A 14,325-nucleotide genomic window follows, 5' to 3' on the forward strand; every position below is an offset into this window, starting at 1 on the left:
AACCGTTATAGAAATTAAAATTCACCTCAATTTTGATTGATAAAAATATTAATTGAATATTTGTCAAGCTAAGTTAATAGGCAAGACCTCACAAAATAGGCCGTCATTACAGCTATTTCGGATTTTCTTTTGAAATCAAATCGAAATAAACGGATAATGTAAGAGTTTTCATTGTAACCTTTGCGACGTGTCAAAGTTGTTTGATCAATGAATGCGGTAAATATAAAAAGGGATTTGTATAACTTTCCTAAACTGGCTAAAATCCCAGACATCATACAACTCAGTACATTCTTTTCCAAAAGGTAACGACCTACTTAAGGCAGTTCTGACATTAAGTGGGCTTTGAGGAAGGACCTATTTCCGTTTGATCCTTGTAATAATTCATTCCTTTTCTCTGAATGTCCCAATTATTGTAAATGATTGTATTGAAGTTTTCTTTTTCAGATACAAGTAAATTAACTATGTTAACGTTAATGATACTAGTTTTTTTATATATAGTAAAATAGAACAGAAAATTATATTATTTTCGTGACATCCTTCAATGTTGAAAAAAGTGTATTATAAATATGGAAGTTGTTGATAATTGCATTAATTTTCCGTATAGATGGAGTACTATTTACCAGAGTATTTAATTGAATTATTCATAATATTATTTTCATTAAGGTTCCTTGAAATGCGACTACGTTTGTACTTATATACGTAGCGTAGGTAGACCGCCCACTGGACGTACGACCTGATCACGGTAAATTAATTCAAATTTGAATAAAATATTATCTCTTTATTTTTTTTATGCTAAAGGGGGAACGGAACAGACGGCCTCCTGATGGAGATAGTACCGTCGCCCATGGACATCAACAACATAGATTTGCGGATGTGTTATCACCCTGGATTAGGGAAGAAAAAGAGGGGTAGGAATGGGTGGGCAAATGGAAAGGGCAACTTTATAATATTTTTTAAACTTTATAAGAAATAAACATTTTAGCCGCCTGTTTGAAATATATATTGTTAATGTGGAAGTATTATTTAAAATTTACCTATCAAATATAGACAACAATACCGAAAGCATTTCGTTTCCTTTACAGAACAATCAAGTTAAACAATATCTGAAATATAGATAATTTATTTTAAAAAATTGTATATCACATGATCGTGAATTAGAGTAGAAAGTATATAATTATTGTGACTTTATATTTTGTCCGTTTCCTTTATGGTGTTTATTTTTTGTGATAGCTTAATGATATTGATTTTCTGTTGTATCAACATTTGACGAGTGCATATTTATTGCAAATACATAGTTTCATTAAAACAGAAAGAAACAACAGGCTTCGTTGATCATTTTGGGTCGCATAATGTCCAGTGAATGTCACAACTGAATAAAATATTGAATCTGTGATATTTTCCATCTCACGTGTTATGGCTATCGTAGCATCCGCTGATGATATTTTTACAATACAGCTTGATTTATATAACATCGGAGTGTATCAAAGATGTTGCCTCGCGTTGACCTATTTGGAATAAAAATTTTATATATAAATATTCCTATCTAGTTTTCCTTTTCAGCCTCAACGCTACAGACTACACCCGTATATTTCTTAAAGCTAATAATACAGCAGTATGATTAACGTTATATTGTAGGTAAGATTCTCCATTGTATAAAAATATTAAATAAAACCTTAATCAGAAGAACATGCAAATTGTTGTATTTTCATTTTGCTTCACTTCTTTCAATACGCCTAATGAACTTAGTATTGTAATCTTAAAAAAATTAAAAAATAACTTCATAATAAATATTCAAGACAAAGAATATTTTTTACTCATGGATTATAACGACGTTATTTGTTTAATTCGCTCTTAACGTAAGTTAATGTATTGATTTAGAAAAAAATCTTAAATTTAAAGACATTATCACATACCTACACATTATTATTTTTTGTATTTTCAAGTGAAGTTCTTAATTCTCTAGGGCATTCGATTTTTTTTACTGCCATTTACAATGAACAACTGTCATGACCAATAAAATTTGCTTTATAACAATTTCTGAGTTTATACCATTTTTAACATTCTTCTTTCACAATCACTATAATAATGCTAACCCATACAAGCCATTAGAAACTTTCTCTACCTCCAAAACTTACTGTACTTAGAGTAAAGTAAGTTGTAGGTACAAGAATACTTGCTTTTAAAACTTAGGGGTTTATAAATTGTAATAATTTAATATGTGTCTTTTCTCCACCACTCAATAATTCTGTTTGTAGAAGTTTCAATGAAGAAAATATATTCGTTCTTGGAGCGTATATCACATGGTTAGAATAGCTTTACGTACGGAAAGTCTGAAATATCGTCTGAGGAATGCTTAAACAGCTGAGTAAGAAGAATTCTCATGCAATTTAGTTTCCAGGAACTATTTTAAAAGTTTCAAAGTTTCGATAGACAGAATTGTTGAGATACTATTATCTATAAGCACAACATTAAACGAAAAAATATATCAGTATAGAACTATATACGTATCTATGTAAAGAATATACTATGATAGAATACCAAAAGCAATAATGAAGAATAGTAGCAGCCGAACAAATTAAAAAAAAAGTTGTATAATATAATTATGATTGTATTTTAAATGAGAAGAGTAAGTAGAAGAATTTGAGATTCTCCTATATATCGAAATAACAGCCAACACACCATTACTCCTAAAGTAGAATTGCTCCTCGTAAAAATATAAGATAAACAGCATTTACGACGTTTTGCGTTTGTATTTTATTTGCGTAATCAAAACTGTATAAGATATATGGTACAAGTATACACCCACGGTTTTATGTATTGACAATAATATAGATAAACTGTGATAGAAAGCAATTAAAACTCTAATAACTATCCTCACTTTGTTTACATGAGTTTAAAGTTTTGATCTAGTAATTAATGCAAGGTAAGTATGTTAAATATTCTAGTATAATTATAATTCTAATGACTTGCGTGTTACACTACCTGACACTTTTAATACATGCTGTTCGTTTTTTATATTTAATATCAAACATACGACACCATTATTGAAAAAATAAACAATGTATTGGGTTTTAAAAACCCCTTTTGCACTTTTAAGTCGGAGTTATCGTAATTCATAAAATTCATTTGGCTTATAACAACATTTCATGGACCGCAAAAACAGATTTATCTAAGCTAAGCCTTATCGACCTCCAAAAAATCCTCTTACTATTATGAAAAATGTTCATGTTACAATTTAAAATAATAATATGAATTTATTATCTATCAAAGTTCTATATTCAAAATTCCATTACAATGAGTGTCAGTAACCGAATATGTTTTGTATCGAACACCCCAAAACCCATGATAGACGCCGTGGATTTTACTAGTGTTTAATTAAAAGAAACATATCAATTAGGCTATTTACACTCGCACAATGAGCCTAAAATAAAAAATTTCTGAAATAGTTTTTTTTTTATACTATGCACATAAGAAATGTGTCCAAAAAAAGTATACTTGAGTTATTAGATATGTTTTTTTTATTAGGTCCATTAAAAACTACATAAATATTCAAAAAAACACATTTAAAACTAGATATAACTGATATAATATCTTTTCTAGGATTATAAAACTATATGAAAATAAATATTGAATAGAAGGAGGATGAAGGATCATATATATATATCCTTTTATTTAAGAAGTTACTAATTTACTGTTACTATTAAAGAAATTAAACCAATATATTAACGACAAGATATGGCTCAGAAAAATTACAGCTTCTTGGTAGGAATAGTGGAAAATTTTATGAGATCTCGGATTACTAGCTTCCATGCCTTTTCTAAGTGATCCAATTTGTTTAAAAACAATTTATAACATTTGCAATTTACAATTTACAACTATCCTAATATTTTTTCTTCGATATTCAAAAAAGTAATAAAAGATAAAACAGAAAAATATAATTAAAAAAAAAAATTTACTTGACATTTCTTTCAACACGAATAACTTTGGTGTTAACACTTCGCTCTCAACATTAAAACTTCACACTCGGCGTCTGATGTCCTCACTAGTAATGTTTTGAATTTTTTAAAATTCTCTCCTTTGCTCGAGACAAGTAATAGAGTATCTTAACTAATAAAATATTTTTAAGATTTAAGATTTTTTCAGGGCAAAATATTAAAAATCTTCTAAACTTTAAGACAAGACAATTTTTATTGAATACATCGTTTTCAGTCCGACTGTAATTTTATTATTTGGTAATAAATTATTACCGAATATTTAATACTGAGCACTTATAAGCCTCTTGATTTTTAATATAAAAAACTATTTATTATATGACATTTCCAACGGGGATATAAATTATTCATAATGCCTTTCATCAGAAATCAACTGAACGCTCATGATCTATAATGGTTCTCTCTATAATTAATTACCTATCCTATCTACAATATTTCATTGTACGCTTTCTTCATTCATAATTGTATACTGCCTTTATTTCTACTACAATTATTGTGTCAATATTAAATGCATTCCAGGTGAATAACACCAAAACCAAGCTGTTAATGCTGTAGAGAATAAAAAAAATAAGAATTATTAACTGAACCAGTTCGGCGCAACATTTCCGCTTGTATGACGTCTATTTTTTGGCGTCAACAACGTCAGTCAGACGGCATTCAAAAAACGAAAAATGACAGCTACTACTACTTGATAAACACAAACCATGAATTTTAATAAACCTTCTTTGCAAAGGAATCATTGGACAAGCAAAAAAGTTTAGTGTGTTTTTATGAACATTATGATATTTAGTTCTTTTTGAATCGTTTTCATTAGACAAATATTCGGTTTGAATTATCATAATTATGTCTTTATTTTTAATATAATAGTCAAAACATGGATCTTAGAAATAATGCTCGTTAAAAATTCAGAGCGGACAAAATATCCAGATGATAAAAATATTTTAAAAACTCATCACAGTATTTATTTAAATCGATGATGAAAACACGAATAACGCGCTGCACTTCAACGAATGAGTGACAGCATTAATGCTACAAGGTAAACTAATGTTACATATTAGATACAGATACTCAGTCGTGTTTTTCACTTTTTAACCAAACCCGGGTGTAATGCAACATGCGATAAATAAGTAAAAAATTAGGACGCGGTAATAAAAATATCAAATTTAAAACAGATAAATGTTTCAGTTTCAATTGTAGACAAGAGAATTTGTTACTTCATGCCCAAATAATTCACTTATCTCTCGTTCTCCTAAATTAAGATTATAAAACAATTTTTATGATTGTAATAAACGATTTTCATAATTTAATGTTACAGTCAAGTATGAATACAAAATTACGTAGACAAAAGACATCTAATCCTGGTAATATCTTTCTATTTAATTTAACTTAGTTAATTTAGTTGTAACATCTAACATTTGTAAAAATAAAATAGATTTAGCTTTATTAATAAACATTATGTAAGATACTTTATGCAACAACAAGATCTAATTATAAAGAATGTATATTTCGTATTTAAAGGTTATTCTAAGAATCTGATTCACATTCTTTGATTTGCACCCCTTTCAATCATACGTATAAATAGATAGGCACGCTAGAATTAGTCCTACTTGTGCCTTCAACTATTTGCGTCCACAGTTAGATTGTGTTCACAATTCAATCTAAGTTGCTGACATCTATATCTCCTAAACTCAATTAAACTTAATAATCTAATCGTAAACGGATTTGATAAGATAATTCATGAGATTTACTACTGACAAATTAAAATCGCCTGATGATTAGTTTATACAAATCAATTTGAACTTAACGTTTATTACGATTAACCAACAAATTTTATTTACTCTGTTGATGGTATTGCCGAAGAAATAAACATTGTCAGGAGCAAACATCATCGTTTTATTCTGGATAGTTTTAACGGTCTCAGAAGTGGAAGTTTATTTGATATATTTAATATCTATATTACATGTGTCTGAAAGTGATATAAATAATATATGACACGGTAATGAAATTAGGTCAAAGTTTCGTCGCGTTTTGAAGTTAAAGTGGATATTGAAATTGTGTTGATTTATTTAATAGCAAAACATACTTTGACGGAAGTTGAACTTGCGTGTAATGTTTTAGTGAACTAGAACCAATATTATCAAAACAAAGTGTTGCTTGCGATGAACATTGTATCACATGTGATCAAGTCGTACTTTGTCTTGTTTGTTACCAACGACAATTATCTATTAATAAAAATTATTTTTAATTTACTTAATTATATTTTATATAACTTGAATTAAATGTTTAAAATTAATTTGTTATAGTATGTTATTTAACAATATAATGCAAGACAAATAATAGATTAACCCATTTTTAAAAATGAGCTTAGGAAGTTTGTTCATAGTAGGTTTCCAACTACCATTTCATTACGAAACTTAAAATTCCCATAGTATAATTCATAATTAGGTAAATTTAAAATATTTTTCATTAATAAATAATTCTAGTTGGCAACAAACACCAAACAGCACTTTCAGATTTTGCGTCACGTTCACACAAAAATGTTACCTATTTCAATGTATACAAGTAACATTTTAATATATATTTCTAGATTCTTAAGTAAATTTGTATTATTTCTAGAACAAAATATTTGTAGGTGATATGTGATAATGTTATTTGGCAGACTTTTTTGAATGGGAAGTCAGTAAAACGTGCTATATACATAATTGTATGAAGTATATTGAGGTATCGATTTGATCTCTAGTTTACGGCAGTAACTTCTTGAAATACTTTCATACACAAAAACCTTTAGAGTGATTGATTCTGTAACAAATTCATCATCATCATCATCAGCCTATCGGAGCCCACTGTTGAGCAAAGGCCTCTTCTCACAGGGAGAAGGTTAGAGCATTAATCACCACGCTTGCTCAAGACGGGTTGGCGATTTCAATGTTATTATTTGAAATCATAAGACCAGGTTTTCTCACGATGTTTTCCTTCACCGTGCGTCAGTGGTGTCTAAATACTCTTAGAAAGTACATATGACTCGGAAGAGATCACATTGGTACTTGCCAGGATTCGAACCCGCGCCCTCACGTATGAGAGGCGGGCCTTTAACCGCCAGGCCACCACGACTTCAATAAACAAATATTATTAAAAATTACAAAACACTTCAATTGCAATTCACAAATTCAAAAATTTAGAATTAATGTAGTTAAAAGTCACACCAATTTCTTATATTTGCCAAACAAATGAGTACAATATTTTTCTACAAATATATATAGTAAAGTTTCACATTTTGTGTTTGACATTAAAGGCAATGAAAATATGCTTACGAATACATATATTGATAAGAAAAAAGTATGGTCGCATTCAATTTGTAATAAAAAGATTCCCGAAGTATTGGAAAAAGTATAAATATATATTTTTATCACGCCATCACGTCTAGAAACTAGTTATGCTTCATAACATTTAAAGGCCATTTACCAAATGATATGAAAACTATTTTAAGACATTTTTATTGTTAGTATCTTGAACGTATTTCGATATTATTACAAATATATTTAATTCTGCAAAAAAAAAATCCTTTATAACTTCATATTAAATACATATGCTCAATGTATCAGAGTTATAAAAACATAAAAAATATCAATAAGTATCGTGAGTATTACACTTATACGATTGTAGGACTTTTTATTGGTATATATATTCACATATACATAAGAAAAATATAATTTCAATCACCATAGCAAACATAATAAGGTATGATTATTTTATATTTGCCAATTATCTCTCTTTTCTATGTAATTTTAGAAATGAGTTGACTTGAAACACCTATATATATATATATATAAAACGTTATATATATATATATATATATATATATAACGTTTTATGAAAACAGTACTACTTTTATTGAAGTAAAAAAACAAAGTCAATATTAAATCCAGAATAAAAATACATAGCGTTTTTGAAATTTCAAAATTCATAGCACTTCCAGTTACAAATTTCTTGATGTAGGTACAAAAGTATGGCAAACATTTATTTTCGAACTTTCACTAAAGCGGAAAAGGGATAGACCTTAGAACATAAATTCCTTTTCTAAAGTCCCATAAACAAAACCTGCTGCAACAAGGTAGTGACTCACAAAGTAATTAATGCCACTAGAAGTTTACTTATTAATTAATATCGCGTATAGTCGACTTTAATTTGAAATAACAAAATAAAAATAGAGTTATTATAATGATCTAACCGACAACATGAAGTTGTAATCGTTGTATTGTTGTAATTCTATACTTTACAACAAAACTTTCTTAATTTATATTTTCAACTCCGCCTTGGATCTCAGCCCGTCATTATTAAATAAAGTTAAGCAATACTTTCACATTTTCTGTTCTCTTAAAGAAACAGATAAGAAAAAAAAGTTTGGATTCCATAATGAACAAAAAATCTCAATATTGCGAGACTCTTTCATAAAATAGAGATATCTAACTGAATTGTGTAGAAATGCATAAAAACTGTGTTAGAAAACAGCCTACACTAATCTTCGGTTCAATGCATAAAACATGAAAGAAGCCCGATGCTGACGAAGACGTCAGAATATATAAAATCCTTTCCAATCGTGTTATGATAATGAACGCAACCAAGCTAGTGCTGGCTCCAAGAAAATAGAAATGTTTTTATTGACCATAGACACAATTTGTTTAATCTCATGAGAATATTTAGCACAAACACGAAATCTTAATTCGGTATTTGCATACTGAAATATTAGTACTGGTTACATATATAAAAAAAATCTGTTAGTTAAAATAATCTTCGTTAATGACACGTACGTACGACTTAAAAGAATAGGACTATGATTAATTGTAACCAAATAAAAAACAGTTATATAATTAAGAAAATATATATATTTATCAATTCGATAATTTTAAAAAATAAACTATAAAAATAATCCCTCGTTTTTAATTTAACAACAAAATATCGAAAGCGCAGATAAAATGACGCTTTTCAACGGCTATAAATGACTGTGACAATTAAAAAGAATTATTCCATATAAATATATAATACAGCAAGAACAATTTGTATATATATATGAGCAAAATAAAAGCCGCATTGTACTTTTTAGAGGCAGGTAAGATCTGAAGATGTTACAAGTTTGGATCCAGTCCAAGGCACAGTACATTAATCAACTTCATACAGTTCGCTTAAACTAACCGGACTGAAATTAGACACCACTAACTTTGATTGAACGGAAACGTTCATCTTTCAATCTTATTTTCTTAAAATCTGTACTTCAGATATCACTCAATCATTTTAATTCTTCTGCGTATAAAAAGCAAAATTCATATAATGATTACAATCTATACAAATGTAAAATCGTGGTCTCCAATACATACATTTTGTGTAGATATTATCAACTAAATTTCAAGGATTGTTAATAGTTTAAAAGCACTTTAAATTGATGCTCAATTTCTAGGGTGTAGTGCATACATTTTCCTTACATGCTTTGAAGATTCTGTTTCTTTAAAGAAAAACAAATATTAAAGTTATAAAAGCTTATACTCGGGTCAAATCACAATGCTCTTAATCACAAGCGTAATTAATAATCTAATTGTTTTATTATTAATTGTTATTTAAGCATAATCTATTGAACATACGTGAGTTGAAAGAACTATTTTTATAAATCAATCAACATTGATGCGATGCATTACGCAAAACAATCGAGCAATTCGCCTGAAATCGCAGCCGAGGACCGAACATTTCCCCAATGATTTGGCAACTCGCACCCGCCTAAATTTAAAACGTAATCTGACTGAGTCAACGCTCCCTGCTCTGAGACCCGAAATAAACAGGCCCGAGAAGTCGACAATATTCTGGATTTTGAATTGCAAAATCAAACGTTTAATTAATCGAATTGACCCTATTTTGGCAAACGAATTTATACAATTAGATCAAAGTGTCCGAAATATAATGATGCAGCCACGGTCAAGACGAAAATATCTAAATTTTTCGGTATTTTTGTATCAACATTTTTATACTACAGTCATTACATTAAATTTTACATTTAAATCTGAAATTTAAATTTTAAGACATAAAATTATGGATAAACAGGAAAAAATACAATTTTCAACAAAAATGTCAAGATGATAAGAACCGAAATAAAATCATATAGAATTTTCAATATATCTATTTTAACGTTTTAAAAGTACAACAATTACAAAGTTAAATAGTTTAGAAAACAGTTTGTATAACATATATACTATTTACAATACGATATTCAAAAACAAAACAACTTCGAACGGAACATTAACTTTTATATAGGCTTTCTATTAATGGATTATGAAGGTTACATTATCACTGTGTTCCAATGGAAAATAACTATCACGAATACTTTTTAATACAGCTAAAAACTCAAACAGTATTTGCCTATAAAACAAAAGGAACAGATAATTGATTTTGAAACAAACTATGTGATTTATGGGCAATAATGATAGTAATTGACTTAGATAACTATTACTGATGTATTGTAGCTTCAATATTCTAGACATCAGCCGCTGCTTTGTGACTCGTTAGTCTTCCAACATTCCTTTTCTTTATATATATTATTATAAACCTTTATTTTGCCAAACTGGAAGCACGTACGAGATTATCCTGTTCGTCTTAAAGAGGGCATAACAAAGTTCCATCTCAAAGACGTAAAGATAAAAAAAATATTTTTAGTAGAATCTATTTTACTGTGAAAAATAATATAATTTAATAATATATATTTTTTAAATAAGATTCTTAATTACCTAACAAGGTTTTACACAAAACATTATTAGACCTCAATGGATATTTGTTAATCAAGTTTTTGTCAAAAAGAATTGGTGGTAAATAATGATTTATAATGTATCCACAGTCATGTAGGTCAAATTATAAATAGTAACTATAAAACAACGTTTATCTGTTTCATGGTTTACAATGAAGTGTATGCAATTGGCGAAGTGTGCAGACACTACATAACAAAATTGTCGTAAAACACGAAGGATGCGTGAATTATTCTAACGTAAAACAACTGGTCCTATGCCAACAATAAATCTTCATTCTTGGATTTATTAATGATTTAACAAAATTTATACAACATTTCAGATAGGCTCTAGCCAAAGCGTAGTCCATACAAGGTCAATTACGTGTTAAAAGGAAGATATAAGTGCAATTTCTTTTTTTTTTTCACGTAACCTATACAAAAGACACTTTATAGCGACAGTTAAAGAATGAACTCCACCACCTCTTTAGATTCATTTCAGAAATTTACATTAATTTTATTACTTTTATGACTCCAGTCTAAGAGACTTGTAAATTTCCATTTATGGAACATAATGAAATTTGTTAAAAAAAATTATTTATTATACTTTAATGAATTACAAAGCAAAGTATGCCATACAAATACTGCTACTATCTGAAAGCTTGAAATAAATTTACAAACATTAAGCAGCTATTTCTTTGATATTTATTATTTCCTTAATGTATTTAATGAAAATCCAACCTTTTTCTTACTAATTATTTAAGAGATCCAGTTTCCTTAATATAATTATAAAAATTACTCTTGCAATGAATATTGGTACATACGAATACGTTGGTATATAAATCAAATAAATTTACAAGGGAAAAAATTTATTGTGCAGAAGGACATCCATCTCTGCATTTTTGGGATGTGCATAGTTTAATAATTTTTCTTCATAGACCAAGTTGACGCTATAATGCAGTCGAATACTTTTAGCTAAAATCGGCTATTCGGTCCGGGGCTCGCGGAATATGCGGTATTTTGTCGAATATATGTACTATTACTTGCAACTTGCAAGCCTAATAAAAATGTAAACAGGGCCTTGTATTTTAATGTGATGAAAGGCTTCAAGGCTTACATTCACACACATACACATAAGTATATTAGTTTCTATGCATCCTAACACGTATTATAAAACAAATAATTTCAAACAAGAGCCAGGCCGATATTTATATCGCTTTCAAAACTATCAATATTTTAATCATTATTTAATAAAACAGACGAATTTCTAAAAGGTTGTAAGTTGTATATCTCGTATACGAAAAGAATATCAAATAATATCTATTTTCATCTATCGGCACTTAGAAGTTCCGAACTATTTGAAATATTTAAACGGATAATGTACTATTAATAGAATTCTAATTGGTATTAACAATTGATTTGTTCTGCCAAATACACGTCACAGTGCGTTAATATAAATGAGTTTTTAATGATTACATCACTCGTTTGAATCGAGTACATACAGAATGGTTGTATGAAAATAGTTTGGCGCAATGTAGATACATGACTACAATTTAGGACACGATGGCGCTTATATGAAATACTATTTGACTATTTGTATGATAAATTGATATATTTTATAATATGCTTGCATGCCAATATCACATAAAGATATATTCAACACAGTCGTTTCTTTTTTTATTTAAATTGCAATTAAAAAGGTTTTAAGTGAAATTAAGGATCTCAGCAACAGCTGTCAACGATATTTTCCTTAACCGTAAATGGTTCAGTCACCTAATTCCATTCATCGTTATAATGATGTCCATATACCGGCGTCATTGAAATCAGTACAAAAAGTAGATTGATTAAAAAATTTAAATAAATAGCAAAGATTTAAAATTGTTATGAAATAAATTCGGACAAATGCGTCTGAACTTGCCAACCCTAGTGCCATAATTATGATGATCTTTGATCTCCTTACAAATAGTTAGTTGACATATTATGATTTCCTTTTCTTCCAGTGAAAATGTATGGTTCTACGTCAACGAACAACAAATACGATATAAATCGAAATATTTATGCCAAGTAAAGTAATTTCATAGACACGTATTGACAAATGCCTGTATGAGGGTTTCTTCTTTCCTTTTAGCGTACGGAATTGTATAATCTAGCATAACCTTTTCCACTAACAAGTTCAAGAATATCTTACCACTTACATCTTCATGAAATTTAACTGCTTTTTCATTACTCATATTATTTTAAAATAAAAGGTAGTTACTTCCAGTGCCAGATAAGGCAATAACCATATTGCAATAATAGTAATTACCACTAAACCAGCGTAAAAAAGTCCCCCGAATATTTAAACCCGCTCGTTTTGGCTGAGCGAAAATTACTACTATGAAAAAGAAAATCATCAATGTATTCTATATTGAATTAGCTGGTTGTCACAAAAATGCGAAACTACGCATTGCTTCTATTTAAAGTCGCTCGCAAAAATATACTTAAGAACCACCAGAAGATCAAGGACCCTTCAAAATAATCTGATACAGGCCTCAAGTTTGCTTAATCCCTCTCTGGTTACTTTAGCATTAGCGCGAATCCTTATATCCTAATAGGGTTGTAATGAATTCCTGAATGTACTACAAATGAAAGCAGTCCTTACTATTCACGAAGAAACATAATTATAAAATCGATTAAACCTATAATATAAATTTGTTTATTTATTAAATTTTAAAAGCTTTAAATAATAAATTGACGATATAAAGGTTGACGTAATATATTTTATTTTAAATAACTAGTAGCATGTGCTAAGGACAGAGCAGACTTCAACTTTAAAAATATATTAACCATGAAAATACCACATTCAGCAAAATACATTAAATATCCTCATATTGAAGTCATGAATAATGCAATAAAACTTAAGAAATATTTTTACAGCGTGCCATTAAACTGTATTTTATTAAGACGACCATGAGAATAGAACAATCTTAATCTCAGGTCTTAATATTATTTTTAAGATATGAAAGTTATATCAGAAAAAGACTTTTATCTTAAACCATATTATAATTATATATATACGAAACAATAACTGTTTTTTAAATAAATTAAATATTTATAAATCAAATAATCACAAATATCGGTTTTATATTTATTATTAACAATCTTTTCCTATTTATAACGTAATATAGTTGAACTGTGACACCATTAATAAAAATAACGACGCTAACAAAGTTCTAACCGACCGTTTTATAAGTTGCATTAAAGTAACACCAATAATCTCTATTTTATGACATTTGTCAGAATATACTTACGTTTATGCAGCTCAAAATTTAACAGAATTATACGAATATTTTTTCAGCCGGCTCACAATAAAAGCACAATAAATATTGGATTATTACGACTATATCGAGTCGGATGACTACGAAGTTTTAACAGCGAACAAATTTTACGTATCGTCGCCAGAACCGACCGCGTACGACTAAGGTTTGTCCGCTGTTCTTAGGTCTAGCACACCTACATAAAAACGCTATGACCGTTGATTATAATGAAGGGTTTCAATACAACTACGGTTCTTTACTACAGTTTCACATTTTT

The 14,325-nt window shown here is 28.7% G+C and overlaps 1 protein-coding gene across 1 annotated transcript in view; it reads right to left on the reverse strand.

Annotated features, from left to right (window-relative positions):
* Positions 1–14,223, reverse strand: part of LOC116766188 (serine/threonine-protein phosphatase rdgC) — a 49,045-nt gene extending 34,822 nt beyond the window's left edge. The window contains exon 1 of the mRNA XM_061522779.1: positions 14,043–14,223. The gene's annotated coding sequence lies outside the window, so the exon portion shown is untranslated. The remainder of the gene's footprint in view (positions 1–14,042) is intronic.
* Positions 14,224–14,325: the final 102 nt, after the last annotated feature.

Source organism: Danaus plexippus, chromosome 15, assembly GCF_018135715.1.
Source record: "Danaus plexippus chromosome 15, MEX_DaPlex, whole genome shotgun sequence".
NCBI classification, from domain to species: Eukaryota; Metazoa; Arthropoda; class Insecta; order Lepidoptera; family Nymphalidae; genus Danaus; species Danaus plexippus.